General features: G+C 40.2%; 1 protein-coding gene across 1 annotated transcript in view; it reads right to left on the bottom strand.

Annotated features, from left to right (window-relative positions):
• GRM3 (glutamate metabotropic receptor 3) overlaps positions 1 to 26,003 on the bottom strand; it is a 222,517-nt gene that overhangs the window by 98,944 nt on the left and 97,570 nt on the right. The window lies entirely within an intron of this gene.

Below are 26,003 nucleotides of genomic sequence, written 5' to 3'. Positions count from 1 at the left end.
GTATTTCTGCCACCACATTTCTGCCCTTCCTTCATTCCAGATTCTCTCATCCCACTGTAGTCAAGATTCTGCCTTCATTGCTTCGCTCCAAAAACACCACCACCACCACCACCACCACCTCTGGAAAAAGCTACTATTGATCTACTAGTTTCCAAATCTACTGACCCCATTGTAGTCCTCATTTTACTTGACCTTAATTGAAATTCTGACTCCTTTCTGTCTGTTGCAACTTCCTAGGTTTCTGTTCTCTTGCTTTTACATCTCAGATTCCATTGTTGAAGCCTTCCTCTCCACCTCCACTCCTGTAGGTCATCGAGTTTCATGGTTTCAGCTGTCACTGAAATGACTCTTAGGTTAGCTGCCTCCTAAACAGCTCTGCCTATACATCCTTTGGACATGTCAAAGTCTCTAGGTCGAAACTTCTCCCTTATTTCTGTGAAGGGATCTTCTCTGTATCCAGGTTCTCAAGCCAGAAACCTTGCAAGCTGGAGCCCTTCCCACTTAACTCCTCCCCACACTTAATTAGCCACTAAGTCCTGTAAAATCTACCTTTGAACATCTCTCAAAGCCACCTCCTTATTTATAACCCCACTGTGCAGGCTCTTATTATCACTAACAGGACCATAGCAGTAGATTCCTGCAGGCCCAATAAGTACATTTTTTTTTCCAATTTATTTATTTTCAGAAAAACAGTATTCATTATTTTTTCACCACACCCAGTGCTCCATGCAAGCTGTGCCCTCTATAATACCCACTACCTGGTACCCCAACCTCCCACCCCCCCGCCACTTCAAACCCCTCAGATTGTTTTTCAGAGTCCATAGTCTCTCAAGGGGGGTAGGGTTATGGACATTGGGGAGGGTATGTGCTTTTGGGTAAATTGGAAGGGGAGAGATGAACCAATAAGCACATTTTTGTGAGTTAAGAAAAGATAACCTTCCTCAAGTACAAACTTTTCAAAATTTATTATTGTGTAACCTGGACTACAGATGCTGAGTAAAGTCCAATTGCTGATTGCTGCCTTCTCCAACCAGTGGCAGGTAATTCCCGATGTGGCCCTCAGAGTTAGAGGAGTATAGTGGTTACTAGTATGGGGGTTTGCACAGTAGGTTGTCATTTAGGACAGTTCCATAAATCAAGCTTCTTTTTACAAAAAGGCTAGAACATATGCATGTTCAAGGAATCAGACAAAGCCCTGCTATGAAGATCATGTTTTTGATGAATAGGGGTACCCCAGAGAGCTTTCCAGAATCCTGATGTGGAGTAGCCCAGATTGCATGCACACAAACCAGTGGACCTACTATTGTACTCCTTGCCACCCAGCTCCCTAGGACTAGAGCAAACATTGGCCAGTGTCCTTACTGTGCCTGTTCACTACCATTCTCCCCAGATGACGCAAGCTTAATATTTTTAGAATTGGGTGAGAGAAGTGATAGCAGAGATTCCTGGAGCATTCTCCTGACCTGGTATAGGTGCCTGTCCCTGTGTGTCATTTGCTGTGCCTGTCTGCTCTCCTGCTTTTGTGCATGATTATGTGGGGTCTTATGAAGGAGGAGACTCTCCTGGCTACATCTCAACTTAGGATGTCTGAAAGCCACACCACCTGTGTGCTGTCAGATAGGTTAGCAAATGTTAATCATCTGAATGGGGTCCTACTAGAGGAGGTACTTGAATAATGCATAATTTTAATTGCTGTTCAGAATGGTCCATCTCCTGTCAACCTGTACTGACTTCCTTTTGCCTATAGGTTGAAGAATTGACTTCTTTATGCTCTATGATCTTGTCCCTGTCTGGCTCTCAAGTCTCACTGCTCACCAGGCCTGTCAGTTCCATTCCACCTCTGCCTTCACATCTTATGCTCCAGCTGTTACCAAACCATGTTTATCTGAGAGGGCATCTTGGATGTTGATGGCTCCTTGGTTCTGCTTGTTTCTCCCTTTGCTGCAAATGCCCTTCTATAGCCATTTGTCTGGCGAAAACCTGCTTATCATTTAAAACTCAGTAGTCACCACCAGGAAAGGCCAAGAAATTTTTTCCTATCTTCTTTCCCCAAATTGTTTACTCCCTGTTTTATATTCCTACTCTAGCTAGTTCCAGAAATGTTTGCTGTTGCTATTATAATTCTTACTTGTTTCCTTGTCTGCTCATTGGGAATAAATAAAATAGCACAACATTGAGGATTTTTAAGATTTGAAGAAAAAAATCAAATCTCAACAAAGAAAAAAATAGAGAGAGGAACTAGTCTAGTGCGTACTTCAACATTTTTGACATTTCTTCCTTCTCACGTTAGCAGTGCCCTTTAAAGCCTGGCTTTCCACATGCTTTCTGTTTCTTTCACGTGGAGCAAGTGATGGGTTGTTTTCTTGAGACTTAGGAGTCATCTGGGTTTTGTTTTGTTTATTTAGGTGTGAGCCTCAGCAGTGACAACAGCCGCCACTGGAATGCTCAGTGTTAGCCCAGAGCCTGTCTGGGAGAGCTGCTACAGGGCACCAGAAAGTCTAATAATAACAATTTTTTTTTTTTTAAAGTTGATACTGTGGTAGGTTTTCTCTTTTTTTTTTTTTTTAACGTCTCATATCAATTTCTAGTCTTTGATCTTTACGTGCAGTTCCCTTTGAAGTAAAACTGCCATGAAAGGCAAAGACACTGTGATCATTATCGTTAATGGTAAAGCAGCAGAAATTGCTTTATAAAATAATTGTTTTTAATGGATCTAATAAAAGAGAATAGCTAATTAAAAGAAGGTCATCAACACAATCTTACCATGTGTCTCTGAAAAAAAATGAAGATGTATTTGCATCGGAAGGAAGTTTGCTCAAATAATAAAGATGACGTTATAGTTTATGGAAAACTTAATTTTCTCTTAAGAAAATGCTCTTCGCTAAAGCAGACTTAGAAAGGGAACATCACATTCCACTGAAAGTCCTAATACAGAGCAGTCTATCTGTTGTACAGGTACGGGTTCTTTTTTATTTATCACTGTATATCCAGGACCTGGCATAGTGTTTGCCTGCAATCCAGAAGGTATTCAACAAGCATTTCTTGAAGGAATAGAGACATCCATGGCTATTATGCCTGTAGATGACTGTTTACTATTTATTTGTGGCACAGTAAAAGGGAACTAAAGGGGCGCCTGGGTGGCTCAGTTGGTTAAGTGACTGCCTTCAGCTCAGGTCATGATCCCAGAGTCCTGGGATCGAGTCCCACATCAGGCTCCCTGCTCCTTGGAGAGTCTGCTTCTCCCTCTGACTTTCTCCCCTCTCAGGCTCTCTTTCACTATCTCTCTCTCAAATAAATAAATAAAATCTTAAAAAAAAAAAAAAAGGAACTAAAGTAGAGAAAGGGGTTATTTTATTTCATCACCTCCCTAATCATCTCAAGGGCTCTTATCCTATTACGCTCTTTGATGGTAGGATCACTAACAGGTAGAACGAAAGGAATTATTCTGTAAAGATGCTGGAGTGGAATGCTGCCTTTGTATTTGGCAGTTGCTGCTGGGGTGGATCCCTGTGAAGCTGGGAGAGATGTGGCCTCAGATTGACCTACATTTACTTAACTGAAAGCTTTAGTCAGGAGAATGCTAAATTAGGAACATGCATATTATCCTATTTCAAAGCATCAGAGATGCTCATCAAATATTTATTGAACACCTACTATGTGTGTGCTAGGCCATCAGCTGGCTTTGCAGAATATAAACTTTAATTGCAAACAAATGGACGTTATCTCTTCTATCAAATGACATTCTAAAAGCTTAGGTATTTTGATGTAGAAAGTGATGGAAATCTACCCATCTCTGTTTCTACCAACTATCGCTGTCATTTGTGAAAATCTTAAAAATAAGCTCCCCATGGTAATTGTCAATAAGTGCCTGAGTCAAAAAGCAATCCATTATATATTAATACATACATTTAATAATTAGATATACAGATCTTAAAAACAAGTTGACTGACAATATTATGTAAAATATTTTTCCTTTAAGCCCTCTAACAAGGCATCTTTGAGTAACATTTAATGTAGTCTTAGAGAATTACAAATTAAAAATCAATTAGAGTAATGTTTAAATACACAGTCTTAATATTTTCTTATTTACCTTTTCCTTAAAGCAAAATTTAAAAATGATTAAGACCGTAGGGCCATGAATAATTTAAAAACACTTAACATTATTTAAAATGAAGCCCTAAGAGCTAAAAGAACAGGAAATTAAAATTTAACATCGAAAAATAGACAAACATGCTTAATTTAATACAACTGTTTATCTCTGAGTAACAGCTTATCGGATTGTGGGAAAGGGCACCAACCACTTCTTTTCAGGTTCCTTTCATTATAAATCAGCCAGCAGCACATTCCCCAGATAAACAGGCTCCCTACTGTAGCCACATTCATATGCAGCTGGAGAACAGCAGCTCTGCAGTCAAAGTTCTCCGTTCAGGGATGATGAGTGATGTGTCAACTATAAACAAGCATGTGTAGCCCTCTCTGTAGGCAACCTGCTCACCAATGTTTTATTAATCGGTGTATTAATCGAATCTCAGAGGTTTGCTGTGAATATAACCCCTGGAATACATGGGCAAGAAGCATTTGTATACTCCGCATATGCTAATAAGTATTTTCCTTCCTCCCTTGACTTTGCCCAGGGACAGTGTTGAAAATGAAATCCAGTTTGACTCAGTAAGTAGTTATTCAGGGGAGATAAGAAGGCCATTCCCCATGCCCACTCTTTCCTAAAAAGAAACCCTTAAGTTGCTGAAGGGCTTTGAGTGTTGCACATCCAACCTATCTGGAGAAAATTTAGGGTTAGTGATATTGTATGAAATTTGGTTGCACATTTGGTTATAAAATTTTCAGCTGCCATAATTCCAGGCAATAAAAGACATGGCCTTTGTCCTTGGACTGCCATTTTTAATTGGGTAAACAGAGCCTGTAGCTTACTGACATTCTTAAGAGCAGGATGTTATCATGTACAGTTCTAATTCCTTTATCTTACTAGGCAACAGAAGTATTTTTTCCACCAGAAACATTTAAGAAATTGTAATGAATAGCTGACTATTTAAAATCCAATTATTTTTAGCAAATCTAGCTTAAAACTTCTAGCTTAAATTACTCCCAACTATAAAGTGGTTTAATTCTACTTGCTGAATTCCCATATAGTTTGTGCTGTGTTTATTATCATGATCATATTTTGTTTTATATTTATTTGTTCATTTATTAAATTGAAATTTAGTAATTGGAAATTGTTCTTTCTTTCTTCCTCATTAGATTGTAAGCTATTGAATATCAAGGACAGTGCCTTAGACATTTCTCTACTTCCCACAGTGCCTCACATGAATAGTTGTCTCATACTGGTTAGATGATAAATTCCAAATAGCATGTAATTTTTTGAGAGATTGGTCAGAGGATTGGAAAAATAATTAGGAAATTCCCTGCAGAGAATGAAGAAGATAATGGAAAAGACCATTTTTCTTCTTCTTCTTCTTTTTTTCCCCCCAAAGTGACCTTATAATAGGTCAAGATTCAAATATGGTGCTTAGAGAAACTTGACTGGAATAGCTTTCAGTCTTCTTTTGACTTTGAATTGCTGAATTTTTAAAGGAAAAGATATAAAGTAAAACTAGAAAAGTTGAGAGCACTTGGAGAAATTAGAAAAGTTAGGACATACAGGGGTGTGAAGAAAGAAGAATGAAAAACGCCTACAGGTCAGATTCCATGATGCATGAATGAAAAGGCAGGAGACTGGAGGCCAGGCCAATGTATTTAGATTTGAGGTTATGGAGGAAAGTTTTGCTTTCTCTCAACTTTTTTTAGTTTAAGGAAGTTTGAGATACCACAATCTATATAAAATTTCACATAACGAAAAACGTAGGTCAAGAAATGAATTGACCACATTCTTTCCTGTGATCTCATTTTAGTCACAGTAAAGGCAGAAGAAACCCGTAAACTCTAGGTGGCTCTCTGGAGGAGAGAGGTGCTGCCAGTTGGGATGATGGAGCCCGAAAGAGATAATGATGCCAAGAGGAGAAATGCCCAATTCACAATTTGAACTTTAATTCTCTGCCTCTGCCCCCTGCAAAAAATCACATATACTATTTCCTCTATCCTCTCAATATTTAAAAAAAAAAAAAAAGTGTTTTTATGAGGTAGGCAAATAGGTTTACAATTGTGCTAAACTTTAGTCCTTAGGGTAATAGTCAATAATATTAACTTGATTCATTCAATATAGAGTATATGAAAGATTTATTCACATTCCATCGAAGTAAATCTTTACTATTCTAAACACCAAACTGCACAGTATTTTCCTGCATGTGTGTGTGGGTGTGTGTGTGTTGCCATGTCAGCTGTTTTTTCATCCTTAAGTTTCCTAACCTCCTTACAAAGCCTTAGAATCAGAGCCTCCCCAAATTCTCTGCAGTCCACCTTTGTCCTTTTCCTCTTAGAAGCTGCCAAGTCTAATAGAAGTTACAGGTTTGTCAGCATGAACAGCAAGTACAGAAACTGGGTTTGTCAAAAGCTTTCCCTCTAGCTATGGACAAAATGGTAAAGGAGAAGAAATGAAGAAATATTTTTCATACGAGAACATTTTTACCTTTTGGTCATGTGATCTGTCAATTGGCTTGGTTGTTATTTATAATGTTCTGGGTATGTATAGTCCTTTCTCTTGAATAATATTGAAGTATTTTGCACAATGAATTTTACTGCTTCCTGGTGAGAAAGAATTACATTATCTCTTGCTGAGGTGAGGGGAGAGAAATTTATAATGCAAGCTATTCACAGTAGTAGAAGTAAATATAGAATTAGGACCTAAGGAAGTTTGAAAAAAAAATCATTATTGCCCGATAAAGTCTTACAAAAGAGAACACATATCAACACATCATCCTGTTTCCCCCAAAATATCATACCCATAGGGAAATGGTAAAATGTTTGAAACACCACCATCCTTGCTTAGTGCCAAAGAAGTTGTTAGAATATCTGTAGCAGGCTTCTGCTTCTGGCCAATCATAGTACTTAGTATTGAATCTGCCTTCCAGCTGAAAGATAGCTATAAAACTGGACAAAACATATAAGGCAAACTATGACCCTTGAAAGAATGAAACACAGGAGGGGAACTCCATGATTACTCTATGAATTTCCCAACATTCTACATGGGAGCGCCTTTCTGCCCTGGGCTAGTGACAGTATTGTTGACCTCAAGAGGCAGAGATTAGAGCTATTGGCTTCTGAAGTGGTTGCAGTTTGTAGGGTAGAATGCTTCATAGAGATGGTGAGCATAAGGACAATGTGTTACATAGCTGGTCATGTTATATAGAGAGTGAGATTCAGTGAGGCCTGGCAGCGATCACCTGCCTACAAGACGTTTGAGAGATACATGTCAATATCAGAGGTCATGCATATCAGAAAATTAATGAAGTTCTAACCCAGCTCCAGTGGAGAGACTATACCAGGCATTATTGTACTTCCAATTAAATTCCCAGAAAGTCTACCCTGTATAAGTAAGATCCAAGCTCAGGAATGAAGGGTATCTTACAGGATGACATCTAAAATAGACCCACCCTAATGAGACTAAAACTAACTCTAACAAAACTAAAACTAAAATTATCCACCAGTTACTTAATTGCCTGCTAAGCCAAAATTTGAAACTCTTAAAGGAAGTGATATAATTTAGACTGCCTTCAGTATAATTCCACAGTAACCAGCATATAATCAAAGATTGTTTGATATATAAGAAAATAGGAAAACGTGACCCAGAGTACAGAGAGAAAGTATTCAATAGAAATAAGCCCTGAGGGGTGCCTGGGTGGCTCAGTCGGTTAAGCCTCTGCCTTCAGCTCGGGTCATGATCTCAGGGTCCTGGGATTGAGCCCCCCAATGGGCTTTCTGCTCCCCATCCCCCCTGCCTGCCTCTACCTACTTGTGATCTCTCTCTCTGTCAAATAAATAAATACAATCTTAAAAAAAAAAAAAAAAAAGAAATAGGCCCTGAAATGATTCATATTTTGAAATTAGCAGACAAAAACTTTAAGTAGACTATTAAAAAATATGTTCAAAGATTTAACTATATGAATGAATAGATGAGAAATCTCATGAGAGAATGGAAAGTTTAAAAAAAACCACAAATACTAGAACTCGAAAGTATAATATTTAAGTGTAAAATGTGTGTGAGGGGGCACAACAAATTGGAGATGGAAAAAAAAATAACCAAAACAAACAAACAAAAACAACAACAACAAAACTTGAAGACAGATGAAAAGAAATTATCCAATCTGACCAGAGAGAGAGAGACATTGAAAAAAATTGCTCAAAGCATGTTAAGTGGTCTAATACACATGCAATTTGAGTTTACAAAACCAAGGAACTCAGCAAACCCCACACAGGATAAATACAAATAGAACTATACTATATTCTAGACAAATCATAGCCAATTTTTTAGACAAATCATAGCCAATAAAGGGAAAACTTGGAAAACAGAGTAAAATAAAACATATGCGCAGGGTAACAATACAGATGAGGGCTCACTTTTCCTCAAAATCACTGGTGGCTATAACCAAGTGGGATGACATCTTTAAAGTTCTGGGGTGGGGGCAAACTGGCCAAGCATCCCTATTTCCATTTAAATCCCATTTCCAGTTAAAATTCACTTCAAGAAGGAAGGTGAATACAGATTTTTTAGGCAACTAAAAGTGAGAGATTTCATTGCCAGCAGACTTAAAATATGAGAAATGTTAAAGGAATTCTTCAAAGAGGAGATGACACCAGATGGAAATTCAAATGTAGGAAGGAATGAAGAGCACCCGAAATAGTAAAGGTATGGGTTAATGGAGAAGAATATCCTTTAAGTCTAGTTACCAGGTAGTGTTCGAATTTCATGAAAACTGTATTTGTCACAAATAAAAAATGGTTAAAAAAATATAGGTTCCATTACCATTTTGTCTATTATAGTTAGATTTTATCTCTCTTAGTATTTGTGTGCATTTATCCTAGATCCTATTAGCCAAAAACTAACAGGATCTTAGCTAAAAACTTTTCACACCTTCTAGAGTCCTGCTAAAAGAGCAATCTCATAATTCAAAAGCCATGCTTCTGAAAGTAAGATAGGTAATAGCCAGTAACATATTTTTCTTTATGATATAACTGCTAATAGATTCAATGAAGGATGAAACCCAACTGGTATACACTGGCACAGCTGCACAAGTTGTTAAATATTAAAATACTTCCAACTGGTTGGGAACAATAAATCCACTAAGTCCTCTGAATATTCCTCCACTTTCCTGGTTGCTCTGGTTCCTCCTCTGGCATATTTCTATCACCTTTCCCAATTTCCTCATGACCTAGGAACAAAAATGTTAAATTCTGGCACAGGAGGATCTTAGATTCCAGTGCCAACAGTATGATTGCTGTCCATTTTCATTACATGTTGCTAGTTGTTAAACATTTTGAATATCATTCCTGAATTGACTTGCTGAATAAAATGTTGGGAAATTTGGGGAAAGTTTCAGTTTTAAGCAAAATTCTCACTAACCAGAACAAAACTGGATTTTACCTTATAGTTTGACTGATTAGCACCCATTTCTAATTTTATTCCAGAATGTACCACAATTTTTCTTGGGGAACCAACACATATGTTCATAAGGTAGGGTTAATCCTTTCCTGGCTTGATAGGTAACTTGTGATACAGATGATGAACCAGAATGTGCTATGTGTCCTGGACACAGCAGTTGATTCTGGGATGAGTCTGTGACCAAATCATTGCCAACCAGGGTTAATCTGAGAACTTTTTAGAACCATCAGGAGAAAAGCATCCTCTTTCTGTTAGAGTGACTTAGAGAAATAGATCTAGCCCAGAGCTGTTGGCAACCATCTTACCACCATGAGTCAAGAGTCTGAGGTGCAAAGCCAAAAGACAGAGAAACAGTGAAATCTGACAATATTATCTGTGCTATTTAATCCAGCTAAGATTTCCCAGTTCTGTGAGAGAGGAAATTCCTCTTTCTGCTTAAGTCAATTTGAAATCTGTTTTGTCACATCACTAAATGATTCCTGAATAGGATCTATCTTTTTCTATTCCCTTTCCATTAAAGATATACTAAAATATATTGAGCACCTACCTTCTGCCAGAAAATGTGATTAATGTTTTATGTAGATTATTTTATTTAATCCTGCAATTTTCCTTCCACCCAGGTATGTCCTTCCATAAATGCCCAATTCTGTCCAGAATCTCAGATGGACCCAGGCTTCGTGATGATTCCTGTTGTGTTACCCCATCTGTGAATGAGTTTTTCTAGAAATGCAACTACTATAGTCATCCCTTCTTTCACACTTTTACCAGGATTCCCATTTACTCAAAACTTACTTATGATAAGTGAAATCATCTAATATATTAAGCTGTCAGTTTTCAGCACACCATTGCAAGTTAGTTTGTTAACCATTTAGGAATGTTCAGATTTTCAGTGGGCCAAAACATTGGCTAAAGGAAAAGGGAAATGTTCTAAGTCATCACGGAATTTTAGATACCTCAGTGTACCTGTAGTGCAGTATGAGGGCCTACTTGGTTTTCTTCAAGTTATAGCACTTACGAACTTCATACTCAAATAGAAACAACTTGTATATATCAGCCACTGTGAAATTTTGGGCTTAAAATAATGCTTCCCTCATCAAATAGACAATTCAATGCCAGGCAATGAAATGCCATTGACAAGTTATCTCCAGTGTTTTGGAGTTCTCTGTCATTGATGTGACTTTAAAGGACATTTCCCAGTTCTTCTGTGTTGAAACATTTTAGAGAAAATTATTAGTGGGCTTTAGTCAGATGGTGTGAGCTCTCAAGGGCCACATATACATATTTCTTCTGAATTCTGTGTGTCAGTGATACCACATTGGTAGCTTCAAATTAGCATGAGGGGAGTATTTACACTGCAGAAATCAGCAAACATTAACAATCAGTTTCTCCTCACAGATCCTACAGATCAGGTACTTAAACATTTACCAGCATGCCACTGGTAGTATGTTTAACAATATGGTCTTAAACTCTGTTCCTAGAGAATTAAATAGGAAAAGCCTGGGAAAGCAATATCCCATAATGCCTTCTTCAATCAAGGTTTCTGCCTGCGGATTGCAAGCTATTCATGTGTCATGAAATACATTAGTGACTTGAAATGAGCATTTTAAAAGGAAATAGAAGAATTTAAAATAGAATAGAAAATACCAAAACACTGATCCAAGGCATGGAGTAAGGCTGAGTATTCTAAAACTTTTTTTAGTGTGTATGAGTGTATGTCTTGGGTTACAGTGTAAAATAATTTCTTACTGGCTCATGGCCAAAAAAAGGTTGAAAGCCATGATTTTACAATGTGGGCTTTATAGTCAAACACATTTTTGAATGTATAATGTTGGCATATGACCACCTTCCTGTTCCTTGTTTTACATATGTGTCAAATGGAGACAATGGTGGTACCTAACTCATGGGCTTGTTTGTAGGATTAAATGAAATAATACAAAACATTAACTCAATAACTGTTAGCTACTATTAAAATTTATGTGAGTGAGGATAATTTGCCATTGGTTCCAGTGCAGTTGGGGGTATTCTGGACTCTCTAGGTAACCAACTGGAGTCCAAAGTCAGTGTTGTGTCAGGACTGGATCATGTTAATTGTCCAGTCTCTATTTCCTCAGTTAGTGACCAGAACCACTTCATGGTCATCCTCTGTTACGCTGACTTTTGCTTGGCTGATGTTTAGGAATGATCTTGGGAGAATCCCTAGCTGGCTGAATGATGCCAGGTGGGACCTAATAGCTCCTTGATGTCCAGTAAATTCTGGATTGCTTGGTGCTTTTGGGTGCTAGAGACCCTAAATTGCCAGGAGAAGAGGGGAAGTGATCATTTAAGAAAAAGGAGCAAGGTGCTCATAGCGAATTGATTTATTCCCTTTCTCCTGAAAAACATGTTTTCGTCCCTTGATGCTCACTTGATCCTTTCCTATTAGACTGAGTTTTATGGAAGGAGGGCTGGACACCTCTTGTTCTGAATCCGACTGGACTAGGACATTCATTGACTTGTATATTGAGAGCAGAATGTTTATGATTCTGCTCACAAATGGTCTTAATTTTCATTATTCCAAAGCATTAGAGCCTCAGGTACAAAGGGTCTGGGCTGTCGTGGCCGTAATGCTTATTAGTCTTTAAATTCGATGGCAACTGCTCATGCCTATGCCAACAAGTCCAGACTGCCTTGTGCCCTCTTCTCTGGTCCCTGCATGCTTTTCAGGGAAAACTGACCCCTCTGTCTCACTAGACAGCTAAATGTGGGGAACTGCTAACACAAAGCCGTAACTGGAGGCCTAGAGATTTTCAACCAGGAGGACTAACCTATCTCCTATAGAGCTTGAACTTTTAAACTGGCTCTGACTTTATCTGTATTTTACAAAAGACCAAGTAGAACACAAAACCCTCCTCTAACACAGCCTCAGCGCAGGCCTTCCTTTCCTTGTGTTACAACCAAGTAACTAGCATGGAGTTATGGCACTCTGCTATTACACAAAGGCCCATTTCCCCAGGCAGGGAAAGGGTAGCGTGAGACACAAAGGTGCGTGCCTGGTCTCAGTCTGCTTGTATAAAAGCCAAAACCAAGCAAAAGTAATCTCTGGTGTTGCAAGTCAGGATGGGTTTGGGGATCTGGGAAGTTAGTGCTTGGAAGGAAGCACAAGAGCCCTTCTCAAAGGGTGCTGGTAACCTCCTGTTTATTGATCTGGGCTCTTGTTTCATGGGGGGTGCTGTGTGTGAAAATTCATCAAGTTGCATTTATATGGTGGATGCATGTTTCTGTCTGTATATTACACTTCAGTGAAAATTTAAAATGAAAAAGCAAGGCTAAAGTGAAACATGCCTAGAGTAACTATATTTTTTAAAAAATGGTTTTGTATGGGGCGCCTGGGTAGCTCAGTGGGTTGAGCCGCTGTCTTTGGCTCGGGTCATGATCTCAGGGTCCTGGGATCAAGTCCTGCATCGGGCTCTCTGCTCGGCGGGGAGCCTGCTTCCCTCTCTCTCTCTGCCTGCCTCTCTGCCTACTTGTGATCTCTCTCTTTGTCAAATAAATAAAATCTTTAAAAAAAAAAAACATGGTTTCTGGGAACTATGATAGCCTTTAAAAGTTAAATGTGCAATGTCATCTAAACTAATGTTGGCAGAGCACTCCAGATTGCCAAACCTGTAAAGACTGAAAGATGCCTCTTCTCATTGCCATAATTGTTTGCCTCTACCACCCAGATCGGACGAGATTATCCTATCAGGGTAGGATGGCAAACTGTTAGGGCAGAGTTCCCAGGGCTGCAGATACTACTGTCCTTTCCAGATACGGTTAATTTTTTAGTGTGTCCATCCTGCCTCTGTGGGTCCTGGTGCTATTTCAGACAACTGGGAAACTAATGCCCACCATTAGTTATTATGTGAGAGTGTGTAAGGAGGCATCTGCTTCTCATTTCTTCCTGATGCTCCATATTTCTGCTCTCAATGGACTCTCATTTAAAAAGTTCACAAACAATTTTATAGAAAGCCAATTTTAATTATTCTTCCTATCCTAATCTTTTAGGTACATACTATTTTCTCAGAACTCAAGCTTTCCTCCTATCCTGCTTGCTCTTTTGATCACAGTGGCTCCAAGCTTGGCTTTCAGTTCCCTGCCACCACTCTTGGATAGCATCCATCTCCTCTGTGGTTCAGTTCTGCCCACTGTAGCCCTCGTGTGCTGAATTCCACATACCTGTCTTCTCTCCCACCAGCTTATTTGAGATACTGCTCTAAACTTTTATGCCTTACCTGTGGCCCCTTGAACAGATTCAAGTATCACTTGTCTCACTAAAGTTAGTCTTAGCATCATTATCCGTTTACCCATTTGCTTCTTTCTCTTTTACGACCCATTTTCTTTAGTCCCCAGAGAACACAAATATAATATTTTGTGCTTTTCCTTTGCATTCTTAATTCAGCCTATTTTTCCAAATCTGGACAAATTAATTCAGTGTTTTAGCTTACGGGACTTGTAAAGTTGACACCACTTGATTTGTCCAGGTTGAATTCTTCTAGAGAATATTTGTGTTACATGTGAGGTCATAGTCCATATTTAAAAAGTGAGCTGTTGGTCATAAAGTGTGGTCCATGCTACCTGGTGAGCTTTGTACCATTATCATAGGTACAGTTGTGTTTAGCAGCAGAGCTGTGCTGGTTACTATCATCCTGCCTTGCGATGGATAAATGTATTGCCAGATAACCCATAGCAGGTGTGCAAAATTATTTGTTAACTAAATGAATGAATATTTTTCTCCTTTGTGTCACACTTTACAAGACCTCCTAGTTTTTTCACTAGATACTTCCTTCCTGGGTAGAAAAAGTAGTATTTTTTGAACACATCACTTACATATACATACTTGTTTATTTCTCCTAGATCTTCTTTTGTAAGGGGGATGAGTAAAACTGGCTTGGGGGCAAACTTAACTACCACTTGCTCAGGATTCTTCTCACTCAGGAGTGGAACAGATCTATCTGATCCTTAGTTCTTTGACTCTCCTTTTATAATCACCTGCTCTTGAGGATTGTGTCCTAACACCCCAGGGGATTCTGAAAAGCAAATGAGAAGAGCTTGACGTGGTCATCACTTGCAGTGGTTTTTTGGGGTTTCACTTTCCTTGAACATGTGCGTTTGCTAACCTTACGTTCCTACAGTATTATGGCCTAAAAGTTTTTTGTCTCAAGTCTATATATGGTCCAATTTAATTTCAGGAAACCCTTTCCTGTAGGCCGTAACACTTGAAAATGATCCTAGCCACGGAGGGGACCTTTGGACATGAGTTTGTTTACACATCTGGCATCTATTAGTCTTCCCAATGGGGCCACCTTTGGAGCCAAATCTGGAGCCAACTTCATCCACTGTCCAGATGTTTCTTTAACTTGTGGCTTAGCATAAGACATTTACACCTAGCTGTTTAGCATACATATGGAGTAATAATCTTGGGGAATTTTGAAAGCCCTCAACTGCAATTGCTGTGAAATTGTGGGCAAAACGGTCCCAGTAGTATGGATGCTGAACTAGCCAAGCATCTCTCACCATATCCTACCAGTGACTCATTTCATAATGGGAGGCCTGCTGCTTGATGGGATCTGTGGTGGGACACACAGATGTCACCCAAAGGATGACACCCAGAGGAAAACCGAGTACTCAGGGGAAAACAGATTTTGTTTGAAAACATTATTTCTTCATTAGGTGGAAAACTTGTAGTGGTAGTTAAGAATAGAAAATGAGCTCTCTTTTTAAGTGAGAATATCAAATTTTAGTTATATATTTTAATGAAAACTGCCCAAAGAATGAACATATTGATTTCTACAGTAGTACTCATGTTGCATAGATTTTAGATGAAATCCCTTGAATGTTGGCATCTGAGTACATTAAATGGTGTTTACATGTTGACCGAAACAAATTCTTAAACATATGCCGTCTTATGCTCTTCTGGAATGTGTGTTAGAGCTGTGGAGACTTGGCATATGGATATCAGGACCAATGCCACTCTCTTCATCATGGGTGAGACAAAAGGACTAGATTAGGGTTCTTTTGAGCTGATTTTATGACAACTAGCAAACAACGACAGCAGCCTAATTCTATGAGATACAGTATACCTCTTCACATATTAGTTCCACTGCCCCTTTCTCCAAGTGGCCACTATTCTTTGCATCACAATGAAATGTGTGTACTTGTTTTTAAAATTTGAGTATTAGTGGGTTATAAACTATTTTAGTAGGAAGGGTTTTTTAGAAATCACCAAGCCTGACCCCTTCTCAATTTTCATATGAAGAATCTGAGCTCTATGGTGTAAGGAGGTCCCTCTTTTTGAGTCTGGCTTTTTTTTTTTTTTTTTTTTTTTAAATTAAGATATATTTATTTTTAGAGAGAGAGAACACGGGATGGGGGGCAAAGGGGCAGAGGGAGAGAAAGAGAGTCTTAAGCAGACTCTGCTAAACAGGGAGCCTGATGTGAGGCTCCCTCACATGACCCTGAGATCGTGACCTGAGCTGAAACCAAGAGTTGGTCACTTAACTGACTGTGCCACCCAGGCACCCCTGAAGTGTGGCTTTAAAACTTAGGTAAGGACCCCAGCCCTGAATAAAATCTAGGCTGGGTGTGGTGCATATTTGGGAACATCTGTGGATGTCACATATTGTGCAAGGTTCTTTCAAATATGTTCTTCTTATAGATAGAAACCTGTTATTTTTCCCCAAATTGATTTGGAATTCCTGCTGATAGATTTCTTCTATTAGAAAATCATGTCCCTTCCCGGGGGGACAGTTAGTTAAAAAGGGGAAGGGATATTGGTGTGGGTGAGCCAAGGCAGGGAACGAGGTATTCTATTGTTTAATCCCAGGGATCAATGGCAACCAGCTGTAGGAAAAAAGTACACATTGGCCACATGCTGCGGCTCTGAGAATGGTGGTAAAAAAGGGAAAGGTTAAAACAAAAGCAAAAAGCAAGATAATAGGTGTATCCCCAGGCTGTCTCCTGCCAGGTGATGAAAAAAAGAAAAGGCTGGCAGCTACTTCACTATACTGAGCTTTTGAAAAAGGACAAGTCACAACCATAGGGCGACAGGAAAAACAACAGTGGAGAGGGGCAAGCTCCAGAGTGTGAAACGCTAACTGCTCCCGCCACAAACCAAGCATTTGCTCTGGGCCACGCTGTTCAGTGGGCTGTGAAATCACAATTAATGGAGCAAGGGTTTGTAAGTGAGCCTGAGCTGCTCCAAATGACATCCTGCTATTAGCTGCTTTTAGAACAACCACATTGAACAACTCCATGTGTATTGGACTGTGACGGGATCTTGAAGAAATCATTAATAAAAACAGTGGATGATAGCTCCCCTCACTGTGTTGGTATTTGAGATCATTACCACTTTGGTTGTGACCAGGGTGGGGCGCAGGGGCAAGAAACTGGTAGAGCTGAGCTGGCAGCCAGAGCTGATGATACCAAGATATTCCAGCAATCTTCCTGAGGTTTTTATTGATCTCTTTGTGTACTTGTATTGAGATTATATGTGAACTCTGTGCTTCCACAGAGCTGAAACTCTTTACCTAATGATACGGACAAATGAGAGCATCCAGAGAACTCACCCATAAGGAGAAAAGAGGCTTTGATTTATGTAGAAGACTGAGGATATTAAATATCACGATTGCCCATGGAAAAGCCTTTTTATGAGATAAAATGGGCTTCCAGCAAATAGGCCTGAAATAGAGAAAAATAAACTTCCTGTCGATTTTCTTTTAAAATAATAGCTTTGAAATCCCTGTTACCCCGAGATATCAGAGTGGGCGTTATCATTTCTGATTTGATACATGTTTGGGAGGGTTTATAAGCTGTAACAGAGACCATGTTTTATGGAGGAGACACAGTTTTATGGAGTGTACTGAAACTTAGTGAAGCAGGTGGGGCAGCTAACTTTTCCCCACCTGGCTCAAGGGTGATCTGCTTAAATTTTTCTCGGGATAATTGGTTGTGTAATGGAATCATGGACACATCTATGTGGAAACGAACTTACTAAATGTCTCTTCTGGCCCCTCTGAAAGCTCAGAGCAGTGAGAGGTCTTGTCCACATTATTAAGTCACTTGAAATTGGAGCCAGAACTGGAACTGAATTTGTGACTCTGAAGTCCTCTCTGAGCATGTTGTTCCCACTGAAAGGTGTCAGTGGTCTTTGCAAAGACTCTGTCCGCACGATCAGCACAGAGTCGATATTAGATTTGGAAGCCATTATGGGGGCACTTGGCTCTTTCTAATTTTTGTCCCAAAGTTGTGTGATGTCTGTCAATCCTGTTATTCAAAGAAGCTGACTCCAAGTGGTCTGGTTCATGCAAGAATCACTAAAAGTACCACTGGATCTTTGTCCCATATTCTTTTTGAGGAAAGCGATAGAGGCCCTAGGCAATCAGCGTTCCTGATTTTGGTGTTAGCAAATACATCAGGTGAGAAATTCATCCTGGCCTAGAAGGTGAAACAAAGGTGAGGAAGGCCATGGCTGGCTGCTGGTAAACTTTGTGGCCTTGGACAGTCTCTTGAGGTTTTGTTTTCCAATCCACAGAACAGAGGGGTTGGACTGAATGATTTCCAAGTTACACTTTGACTCACACTTTTTTTTTTTGTTGTTGTTGTTTTTTCCACCCCCAATTTAATATTGACAATTATTCCTGGAATTCTAGAAGTCTGTTTCTTGAACTTCGCTCTCTTCCCAATCCAGCATAAATTTCTGTTGAACTAATTCCAAAAATATATTTTTTTCTATCTGTGGCTGACCCTCTACTAGTCAGATATCTGGTGGGTTTCCCAAGGGTAGGGTTACAGTAAGCCCAGCCCACCATTCTCTCATTTGTCTGCCCCCACTCCTGCCAAGGATGGAACCCAAATGAATAGGTCATAAGATAAAGATTAGAGAACAAAGTGAGAAAATATTGGAAAAATGTGCTCGGGAACTCAACACTATTGAAAAATATTTAACGTTTGATGTGTACCTGGAAGAAGCTTTGTATTGTCGGCAAAGAGAGAAGAAAAGAAAGAGAGGGGAGGAAAGGTAAAGGGAAAAGACTTTCTGAGGGCCTGCTTTGCTTTGAGTATGGACGACACACCCATCTAGTTCTCATTTGGCCCTCTCTATAATTCTTTCATTTAAGTGGTATTACTCAGTGCTTGAAGGCCAGACACTCAAGGTACAGAGGTGAGTAGGACAGATGGAGTCTTTGTCCTCAGCAGCTTGTTTAAACAGGTAGATACTGTTTCTTCAACTTGACACAAAAGAAGTTCCTCTCCTTTTGTAAAACTAGAGATTTCTTTCAGAAACCCTGTGAATGGGGCCCTTCTTTTAAAAATTCCTCCTAGCCATGGGTGTCCAAAAATTGGGTAGACATCCATTTTACTGTAATGATGAGAGAGCAGATTTTGTCCACAGACTTTTCACTCCACTGGTCCAATTTCTTAGTTTCCTAAGTTCTCGGTGGGCAGCTCTGTAGGAAGGCATTCCTGTCATGCTGGAATTGAAGGCGTAGCCAGGCTGTGTGACTTCTCCAAGGTCACGGAATGAGGTGGCAGTAAGCCCTGGATCCAAGATGGCAGCAGGTGTCTGGGAAAGATTTCTGGTTAATATTGTTTTCACCTTCCTGACTGTTTTGTCAGACTTTCTGGTGTCCAAGTTTCCTGGTTTGGAGGATGATGTTCTAAACCCAGGTCTGCCTTCTCCAAGGTGGGCCAGGGCTAAAACCAGAGTGGCCTTTTTTTATTCTTGGGCCAATGCATCATTCTGCCCCAGCAGCAGGGCTGTGAATAATTAGATAAAGCACGCCTCCCACTGCCCTCAGGGGCTTTGGGCACACCTGCCAAGTCAAATACACTTTATCTCAGTCAAGCATTGCCTGCCCCTCTACTGTGGCCAAACGCCCAGACATTTTGTGGCTGTTTAACAAAGCCAACTGGAGAAGAAAATGACCCAAATGCCAGCACTTGGAGAGTTATGAGATGGAAGGGAAATTTCCATAAGGTAAAATATGCAAATGAGAGAGCCTGGCCTTCCTTCTCACCATAAATCAGTTACTTATCTCACTGGGCCATGAAATGCCAAGACAGGCATTGCACCCAGATTTGGCCACAGCAAAGGGAACCAAGGTGGGCAGTTGACCAGGAGACTCAGGGCCTGGGCATGAGGAATAAAGCAGAGCCCATTTCTGCTTGTGTGGGTTGCCAATCCATGCATTTCCAAGAATGCTCTCCTTGTATCTTTTGTAATGCATATCATACTCAGTGATGTAGAGAATCTATCTCTGTGCTTGTTTTGGTCACCAGACTGGACTTCCTCTAAGTTCCTTAGGAGCACATTCACCTCCTTATTCAGCTAATCCTGTATCGGAATGTTGACATAGAGTAGGAGGCAACACCTCACTTCTGAGAGGCTAGTGTTCATCTACATCCTTGGGGTGCAGAAATGGGAACATGAGGTTGGGAGCTTCTCTGACTCCCTCTCTCTTTGGAACCACTGGCAAGTGGTTTGTGGGGGGAAGCTTTGCTACTCCTGCTTCTGAACCTCATACTCCTTCCTCTTGGTGGGGCCTAGGAGTGGGAAGTTCTTCATGATCTCCATCACATGGTAACATTAGCAACTTAGCCCCCTGCAATTTTTTTCAGGGGCCTACAATGCCTGGGATGCAATATGACATGAGGCTGCTACAGAGGGCAAGAGTTTCTGGGACCGCCTTTCTACTACTGCACTCCTCCAAGAAAAGCTTTAGCATTCTAACGTGGGGCTTGGGTCCCTCTAAGCCACAAACATCCTCTCAGTGGTGTGTGTGCGTATGTGTGAGTTGTGCTTTTGGTGAGGCAGGGAGGTGCAGTGGCCATAACGGGGGTGCAGTCCCATAACAGGGCCTCTTTGTCACTGACTCACAGAGAGAGGGGCTCAACTGGGGCACTAACATTGCCAAGTAGCTTTAAGATATTAAACTCTTCTTTGTGTCTCAGTTTTTTCACCTGTAAGATAATGCTAATAGCACCTACCTCGCAATGTTTGTGAATTTAAGTGAGATATTGCTCATGGATGTGCTCTGTAATTATTAAAACAAAGTTACTGTGGAATATCTTATCATCATTGTCTCAGCCAAATCTCTTTTTGAGCAATGACATATGGAAGTGTTTTGGGTCAGACTTGAAATATATTAGTACATTGGTATATATATGATAAATTTGGAGGAGGTGGTGCCACTCCCTTTTAGCCTACGGAAATCCTGGTTCCCAGCCCCACATTACGTCTGCAATCCTATTTCTAGATTTATTCTTTATGTTCACTAGTTTCTTATTAGAATATAAATTCTACTGGCAAGAGTAATATCACCAACTTTTTTTCCAATCAGTAAAGGACATTCTAGATGCCTAGGAGAGAACGGTTGCTATAGAAGTTCTAAAAACTAAGATTATCAGCCTTCTGATTTGTCCCTGGACACAGGATGAGGTGGGGGTCAATGTTGCAGATTAAATTTCAGAATAAGAACATATGCAGCTTCAAGGGAGAAGAAATACGAGGTGTGAACACTCTTTGATAGGGAATAATGAAGGACCATAAAGTCTCCACAAATTTTACCCCACTTTATTATGGTTTTCTTTGGGTTCTTCAGAGAATGTGTTTTTCTGAGTCTCTGTGTATGGATGGGGAAAGGCCATATTACAGATAGTGGATCATGAGTTATAATCTCTTGCCTTTCCAATATCTCTCAAAGGTTCTTATTCTAAGCCCAAAGTAAAGAATTTTCTTTGAAATTTTCTGTTCCTTTCATTTTCCATTACCTGACATTAAAACATATGGAGGGAGGGACTACTATATTATTTATCTTTTTGCATGAAATGTCGTTTTCATCTTCAAAGTGATGGAACCATCACTGATGTGACCTGATGTCATGAACATGACATAGAGAGATCCTTGCTTTGTAGGCAGAGAGACTTGGTCTTTAATCATGACACGGTGAACTACAAGCTACTTAACTTTGGTCCAGTGGTTTAATGTTTCTGTGCTCAGGTCTCCTCCTGTGTCAAGGGGTGAGAGAGTAATACTGGCCTGCGATTGTTCTTGTGTTGTTCATATACAATAATATTCTGGCATAAAATAGATACCCCAAAGTGCTTCCATTGTCCTGCTTTTGAAATGTACAGCTGTAGAGATGGTAAGAAGTTACAGAGAAGAAGAGAACTGAGTTCTCTAGGCCTATAAAACACATCCCTAAAGCGCTTCACAAAGCTCACCTTCATTCACAATGCATATCTCCTGCTGCTGTGGAATTCAGTAAATCCTTTGCTCCAAGAAATCTTTATTCAAAATTCCTCAGCAGCTTAATTTCCTACTCAGCATATCTCAACTTTCCAAGTTCTTTCATAATCTCCTATACCGCTCCTCTCCAACCATTTTCTGACTCTCCTCCACAATTCTCCATCCTAATCTTCTGTTTTACCAATTGGGATGGCAGATTTTATTTTGCAGCAATATTTCTACTCCCCCACGCTCTTCTAGAACTGGGCCACTCTCTCCTCAAGAGTTGGGGTCTACTGCCCCTCCCCTTGAACTTAGGCAGGATTTTGTGACTTCCTCACAAAGAGAATGGGGCAGAAGTTGCTGTGTGACCTAGTTGATTGTAGGCTGTGAGAAGTGATCAGGCTTCTTGCTCCTAATTCTTTCTCTGTTTAGGGATGCTCAGCTTTAGAGCCCAGACACCTTGCTGTGAAGCAGCCACAGACAGAGGTTATGTGGCAGAGTTCCAGTTGGTAGCACTTATTTGAGGTCCCAGCAGACATCCAGTAGCAACCACAAGACATTTGTGAACAAATCTTTATGTGATTCCAACCCCCAGTCTTGAGCTGTCCCAGATATAATTTATGGAGAAACGATTTGTCTCCACCAAGCTCTGTGTAAATTGCAGATTCATGAGAAAAATGAACATAATTTTCAACCATTCAGTTTTGGGGTGGTAGTAAGAGATAACCAGAACAACTAAGAAGTATGGCTTCTTATTTACATTTAAAGTTTTTTTGGGGAAAAAAAAGTCATATCTTTTCTTTAGAGAAGATATCCTTTCTTTAGAGGACAAACCAACTCTGGGCATATAACATATATGATAAAAATGGTCTTCAATGATCATCTAATCAGGTAACTTATAAACCACTACAGAGCTGATTTTCTTTTCTGAAAATAGTTATCCTAGGACCTATTTTGGGGGATTCTGATGAAAAAGATCTGGGGCCATACCCAAAAATATTGTTGAAAGACTTCTATAAGTCTCCAGATTTGGAAACCATGGATACAACTTACTCTTCTAACCTTAAAGATGCAGAAATAGGTCCAGAGGCAGGAACAACTTTATCTTAGGTAGCAAAGCGTGAGCAGAGCTGAAACTGTAACTTAATTCTACCGTCTCTCCCACTGGCTCATCTTCTGAAATATCTTTCTTCAAAGATAACTCAACATACCTGGGTGGGAACATTGACTTACTGCCTGTACCACCTGTCCTGCACAGTAACTCGAGGGCACATTTATCTCTGCTCCATAATGCAGACTGTTTTTTCAAATGAATGAAGTATTTCCATGCTTTCACAAGGTCTGGGTGGAAAGGGCTCTGGAACACTCTGCAGGAGAGGGAAACGGTGGGCTAGAGATGACTGTTTTCTCTTTGCCTGACTACCAAGGTCAATCTACACATATACATATGTTTCCTCCTTCATGTACCTGCAAAGGTTGAATTAGACGTGGACTGTACAGTTGATCTGTACATTTCCAGCCGACATGCTCACAATGTACTGAAGAATAGAGCGCCACAGGGAAAAATGGATGGGGTGAAAATCATTTCCGTCGCTCTGGGAGGAACATGACAGATCAATCAAGGCAGGTTCTGGATGAATGAAGTCAGTGAGTTAGAAGTCCTTGCAAAAGACTTCTTTCTGCTTTTCCAAGTCTTCAGCCAGCTATAAGATTGATTTTTGAAATGACCCAAGTATTTTTTTTAAAAGATTTTTATTTATTTATTTGATAGACAGAGATCACAAGTAGGCAGAGAGGCAGGCAGAGAGGGAGGGGGAAGCAGGCTCCCTGCTGAGCAGAGAGCCCGATATAGGGCTCCATCCCAGGACCCTGAGATCATGACCTGAGCTGAAGGCAGAAGCTTAAACCACTGAGCCACCCAGGCGCCCCGACCCAAGTATTTTTTAAGAGTATCTTTCTTGCTTCCTTGAAATCACATCTCAGCCTATTTCTGCCATAATTTCACTTTAAAACTTCGAATTGTTTTTTGATATTTCTTTATGATCTTTTTAAAAAATTCAGCTGACTTTGGGGTTGCAAAGTTTCTTCTGAAACTTGATTTTGAATAGGCAGATAGATCTATCTTTTTAGTTTCATTAAGTCTTATTTTATCTTTTTTATTGGCAACAGGACTTGCTGCCTGAAAAAATTTATCAAAATATCTTGCTTTTTGGGACGCCTGGGTGGCTCAGTTGGTTAAGCAGCTGCCTTCGGCTCAGGTCATGATCCCAGCGTCCCGGAATCGAGTCCCACATCAGGCTCCTTGCTCGGCAGGGAGCCTGCTTCTCTCTCTGCCTCTGCCTGCCTCTCTGTCTGCCTGTGCTCGCTCTCTCTCCCTCTCTCTCTGACAAATAAATAAAATCTTTAAAAAAAAAAATCTTGCTTTTTAAGTGGACTTGGTTGCCTTTTTTTTTTTTTTTTTTTTAAGAGAGAGAGAGAGTGAGTGAGTGAGTATGGGCCTGTAGGGGTGGAGGGAGGGGGTTGCAGAGGGAGAGGGCGGGAGAGAATCCTAAGTGGGTTCCATCCTGAGCTCACAGCCTGAGGTGGGGCTTGATCTCATGATGTGAGCTGGAATCTAGAGTCCAATGCTTAACCAACTGAGGCATGCAGGTGTTCCTTGGTTGCCATTTTTGAACCAAAAGAATATGGCCATGGGATATTTTATCTTACCTTTTGCTCTCGTTTTGATTTTCCAGGTTGAGAGAGCTTGCATTATTCCCAGAATTAGTTACCCTAAAGGCAGGTTACATTGTCTTGTTCCTCCTCAGCTGGATGGAGGTCATTAGACTTCAGTAACCACCTCTCACGCCCTTCATACTTGGGAAATTTTTATGTGTCTGCCCACGCGCAATTTCCCAGTTTGTAAAGTTTCTCTTTTATATTTGCCTTGCTTTTTTTCCTAATTTGTATTTGGTTGCTTTTTCTCCTAATTTGTAAATTTCCTCATTTCATTTGGTTTGCTTAAATCTGAATCCCTGTGGGCATTTCCTTGAGGTTTGGGTGTTTTGTTTTTGGTGTTGATTTGAACTTTAAATAATCGAAGTTAATATTTTTGAATGCTTATAATTATATCACTTACAGTTCATGAATACCAGTATTATTTTGTTTACCCCTCATACTATCCTAGTGAAGTAGATGATATTACTATTCCCATTTTAGAGATGAGGGAGCCGGGGAAAGGAATGAGGATCTGTACCTTGTCTAGCAACACAAGCTGGTAGAAAGGGCTTAATCATTTACAACTGTGTTCTACGTAATAAACTGACTCTGTCTTCTGTTTGTGCTTTTGGCCCTGATTTTACTTTAGGTAAATTTTAGAAGGGGTATTCAGGTTGTCTTAATTCAGTAGTTACCAAACTTGTGCATGATCAGAATCACCTTGGAGGGGCTCCTTAAAGCACAAATTGCCAGGCTCCACCCACAGAGTTTCTATTTAAGGGGATCTTGCTGGGAGCTCTGTTTGGAGTCTGCGTTTTCTTTTCTCTTTTCCTTTTTTTTAAAGCTTTTATTTATTTGTGAGAGAGAGAGTGAGAGCACAAGCAGGGGGAGCTGTGGAAGGAGAGGCAGGAGCAAGTTCCCCGCTGAGCAAGGGGCCCAACCTGGGACTGGATCCCAGGACCCCAAGATCAGGACCCAGGTCGAAAGCAGACGCTCAATGGACTGAGCCACCCAGGCGCCCCAGAATCCATATTTTCAACACTTTTCCAGCTAGTAGCGTGGGTGCTGCTGGTCCTGGATGGCTCTCTGAGATCTGCTGCTTTTGTTCACTCCCTGCAGGTAAAATTAAGACCCTTCCTTATCTCATTCTATCAAGTTAATATATATTACCAAATTAGGCAATTCTTTTTTTTTTTTTTTTTGCCTTTTAGAAATAGAGGATTTTTAAGATTTTTAACTTTTTAAAGAGATTTTATTTATTTATTTATTTATTTATTTACTTGACAGAAGGACAGGGAGAAGCAGGCTGGATCCCAGAACCCTGGGAACATGACCTGAGCTGAAGCAGCCACTTAACTGACTGAGCCACCCAGGTACCCCTCTTTTGACTTCATAAAGACTGCTTTGGTGTCAGCTTCAGACCAAACCTTCTTCCTCAAGTTTTGGTGACACCTTTGGCTGAATGATAGCACACATTCAGTGGCCTGGAATTATTGATCCTTCCTTGCC

This window comes from Neovison vison, chromosome 4, assembly GCF_020171115.1.
Source record: "Neovison vison isolate M4711 chromosome 4, ASM_NN_V1, whole genome shotgun sequence".
In the NCBI taxonomy this organism is placed as follows: domain Eukaryota; kingdom Metazoa; phylum Chordata; class Mammalia; order Carnivora; family Mustelidae; genus Neogale; species Neogale vison.
The sequence above is the reverse complement of the archived record's forward strand: the minus strand, read 5'-3'. Positions and strand labels throughout refer to the sequence as shown.